Raw genomic sequence first — 5,000 nt, 5'->3', positions numbered from 1 at the left:
GCCCGTCCTTCTACTCCTCCCACAAAACAACAGAAAAAGAAGGTCCCCAACTCCGGCGCACAGCACGATTTACTCCGTCGGCGAAACGAAGTGGTTCCCGATCGCGCTCCAGTAAGGCAGATCAGATGCCGCGAGAGAGTCTCGTTACTGCCTGAATTATGCTAGGGGGAAATGACCTTGAATGAATGTGAGAAGGAGAGAGAGAGAGAGAGAAAGAAAGAGAGAGAGAGAGAGAGAGAGAGAGAGAGAGAGAGAGAGAGAGAGAGAGAGAGAGAGAGAGAGAGAGAGAGAGAGAGAGAGAGAGAGACTAGTTGATTAAAGAGTCTAATTGACTATGTCGTCGACATCTTCCCACCTTGGAATGGTGACGAATGTGTGCACATATGTGTACATGTGCACATTTATATTTATGGGTTTTATGCCCTTGCTATATAATGTACGTACCATGTGTAAGTGTTTTTTTGTGTGCATATGATGAACACATTTTTTTGATAGAGTAAATATAGGTCTTAAGGTTGGCATTGTTGTATATACTGGTGTACGTAAAAAGAAAAGAAAAATGTATACATACATACATACATACATACATACACACACATACAAACACACACACACACACACACACACACACACACACACACACACACACACACACACACACACACACACAATATAATATATATATATATATATATATATATATATATATATATATATATATATATATATATATATATATATATATATATATAAGGCCGCGGTGGCCGAGTGCTTAGAGCATCGGACTCAAGACTGTCACGACGGCAATCTGAGTTCGAGGGTTCGAGTCACCGGCCGGCGCGTTGTTCCCTTGGCAAGGAACTTCACCTCGATGCCCTCCTAGAAAACGACATTCGCCTTGAGAAGTCAAACGCAAGTGTCGTAGGGGAAGTCACCGCCGTGGCGCAAACTGCGGTTGATTAGGAAGGGCATCCAACCAGGCAAGGGTGGCATTGCCATATAACCTCTCAGTAATGAACTGAGAGAGGCCTATGTCCTGCAGTGGAATGAATGGCTGTTGAAAAAGAAAAAAGAAAAAAAGAAAAGAAAAAAAAAAAAAAAAAAAAAAAAAAAAAAAATAATATATATAAATAAATATATATAATATATATATACATATATATATACATATATATATATATATATATATATATTATACTGGTGTGTGTGTGTATGTGTGTGTGTGTGTGTGACTGCATGTGTGTGTGTGTGTGTGTGTGTGTGTGTGTGGTGTATATATATATATATATATATATATATATATATATATATATATATATATATATATATATATATATATATATATATATATATATACACAGATGTGTGCTTGTGCGTATGTGAGTGTGTATATGTGTGAGCATCATCTTAATTTATCGGCGAAGAAAGTCAAACAGAGGAACATGATAGAAGACACTTTTTGAGCGGGCGATTGCGCAGGAGAGATTCGGTATTTACAAGAAGGAGAAAAGGTTTGAGAGCAGAGCGAGACGCCCATAAAAGGAAGACGTGAAATATGTCGACAGCGCAGCGGCGTATGACAGGAAATAAAGGTTGGGGCAGTAATTTCTAAAAGCAGAGACAGGAAATGGTGGAGGAAAGAGGGAAACATGGAAGAGGAAGGATAAATTGAAATGAAATGGAGACAGAGGAATGGCAAGATGGATTTCGGGGGAGGCTATGATAACGAAGCGAATGGAGCTGAAAAAAGGTATTTGTATAAACATGCATACGTGTACCCGAATACTCGCTCTCATAGACGGCAGCGCATGTGCATTTATAACTATTTACCCGTGTTTCTAGGTGACTAAGTTTCAGACTTTTTTTATTAGAAATCTCTCCGTATCTATCAAACATTGCAGTCTAACTGTCTACCGAACAAGATGTTTGTCGGATTCTCTCTACCTCAATAACATCCTTCTTAATTAACTATATATATATATCTGTCTGTCTGTCTGAATGTTGATTTACCTTTTTAATTATCTAATCGTCTATTAGTTTGTCTATCTGTTTGTCTATTTATCTATCAGACAATCAATCAATCAGTTAGTCAGTCTATCTGTTATCTATCTACTTATCTGTCTGTCTGTATGTATGGCACTATATATGTCTGTTCATCTATCTATCAATATCTCTGTGTATCTGTCCATCTGGTTGTCTCTCTATTTGCATCTTTTGTTGACTTACCTATCTATAATTACATTCACTTCTAATATCTACTTAAAAACACGAACTTATATCCCATTACATCCAAACGATATTTTAAAGAGTACAGAAGAACCGAACAAGGAAAAAATACCCCCCCCCCCCATACATTGCTCCCTCACCATTATATCTGCCTCCCCTCTGCTTTACCCTTCCCTCTCCGTCGAGCTCAATTCCTGGCCAGTCCCTCCTTCCACTCTCTCCTCTCCAACGCCACTCCCTCCTTTCCCTTACCGTCCGTCTTCCTCCACCCCTCTATTTCCCCTCCTCCTGCTGAACCCCTCCCTCTCTTCTCCCCCTCTCCCCGCCCTCGTCCCTCTCCCTCCCTCGCCGCCCAGAAACCCTAAAGGCATTCCCTTGCATACTCAGCGCTGTACTGCCTGCAAGCAACATTCACGCATTCTGGGACATATGATGGAGAGCGCAGCGTGGCCGAGGAACCGCCCACGGCGTGAGAATTGCTGCGTCGCCAGCACATAACCAACCCCAAAGGAACGGGAGGGAGGAACCAAAAGGAGAGAAGGAAAGAAGGAAGCAATGGAGGGAGGAAGGAGGGGAGAGAGAGGAAAATGAAACAGTATGAAGAGAATAGGCGAGGAGTGGAAATCAGGGAAGGATGGAGAAAAAGGAAAGTAGGAGGAGAACGAGCGAGCGAGCGAGGGAGAGAGAGAGAGACAGACAGACAGACAGAGAAAGAGAGAGAGAGAGAGAGAGAGAGAGAGAGAGAGAGAGAGAGAGAGAGAGAAGAGCGACAGAGACAGATTAGAAAGAAGCAGAGATATAGGGGATTGCAGAGATGAGATGCTGGAGAGAGAGAACAATGTCAGAGATAGGAGAGAGAGACACGGAAAAGAGATACGGAAAGAGAGTGAGAGGCAGACAGAGAAAAAGAAATATAGGAAAGAGAGAGGCAAGGAAGGGATACAAAGAGAGAAAGAGAGAGGAGAAAGAATGAGACAAAGACATAGGGGAGACACAGAGAGACAAAGAGGAAGAGAGAGGTAAGAGAGACCCAGAGAGACAGGGAGTGAGAGCACAAGCCATATTCCTTTACAGACACAGTTGATCAATATCTTAAAAAGCATCTCTCAGTTTGCTTTTTCCTCTTTCCCTTTCTGGTATGACTAACAACAAACAATCTCTTTGTTTCACTTACGGCCGTGGAAACGAGCTTCTCTTATACTTCATTCTTAGTAGGAAAGGAAAAACACTAACTGGGTGATATCTGACTAATTAACGTCCAGCTTTCAATATCTGCTTTATATCAGATTTCAACTACAATGCGATTGCGTTTGTATTGTGACCTTTATAGCTTATGAAGTTGCCTGCTGAAATAAATTCAACAAATATTTCAGATTTTATTGTCATGAAACATACACGACAGTGGTATATGATGCTAATCTCATTACTATTTCTCTGCGTATATTCTGCAAAGGAAGGAATGGAGAAAATAGCATAGCGGATAAACAGAGACACAGAGAAAGGAGGGATGGATGAAGAGAAAGACAGAAAAAGTATATACACACATAGATAAACATATAACGATTATCGGTTACTGTAATATTCATCAAAGAATGTTTTTAAAAAGAAAGAGAGAGGGTGATTTCAATGCAAATATCACTCAAATGACATTTAATACATACAAATGAAAATTAAAGATGACATCTCGCTTTCGACCACGCCGGCCTCCAAAGGACAGTCTCGCGATGCCTTCGTAATGCTGTGATATAACCTTGAATAATTAATTGACCTACCGATACCCAGTACCACCTTTAACCCTTTTCATTTTGCATTCTTTCTTATATTTCAGTCATATGCTTATCATTTGTCTGATAGCTGTCTCATTACTACTACTGGTCGGATTTTCATATAATATGTGTGTGTGTGTGTGTGTGTGTGTGTGTGTGTGTGTGTGTGTGTGTGTGTGTGTGTGTGTGTGTGTGTGTGTGTGTGTGTGTGTGTGTGTGTGTGTGTGTGTGTGTGTGATTTTTTAAGATTTATGTTATCAATTACCATCCTATTTTTTACCAAAATCAGTTAACCTCAATTCCGCAGTCCTTGGGAATAAGACTCCAGGAACGCAATTACTAATTCAAGGAAAAGTAAAAACGCCACAAGTTCATATTTAATTGTGATTATATTTTATGCGTAAAATGTAAACGTAAGCTGCGACCGGAAGAACGAAAGAAGCAGAATCATAAAAAAAAACATGATAATGATAACATAGTAATAATATGGTAATAACTATAATAAAAAGATAGTGACAATATAAGTACCAGTAGTAGCAATATGGATGATAATGAGAGTAATTATGATAACAAAATTAATAACAATGATAAAAATAACAATTAAAACAATAACAGCAAAAATGATAATAATGATAATAATAATGATAATAATGATAATGATAATAATAGAAATATAATAATGATAATAATGATAATGATAATAACAGAAAAAAAAACAATGATGATAATGATACTACAGAAAATGATAATGATAATAACGATAATAATGATGATGATGATAAAAGTGATAACAATAATAATGATAATAATAATAATGATAGAGATAAAAATAATTGTAAAAATACTAATGACAATGATAATAATGATAACAATAATAGTTATGATGATATCAGTAATACTGATAATGATAAGAATAATAAGAAGAACATTAGTAATAAATGAAATAATGACAATAGTAAGAATGACAATGATAATAAAAATAATAATAATAATAAATAATAACAATAA

The sequence above is a fragment of the Penaeus monodon genome, chromosome 1 (assembly GCF_015228065.2).
Source record: "Penaeus monodon isolate SGIC_2016 chromosome 1, NSTDA_Pmon_1, whole genome shotgun sequence".
Taxonomy (NCBI): Eukaryota; Metazoa; Arthropoda; class Malacostraca; order Decapoda; family Penaeidae; genus Penaeus; species Penaeus monodon.
This window is presented reverse-complemented; position numbering follows the sequence as displayed.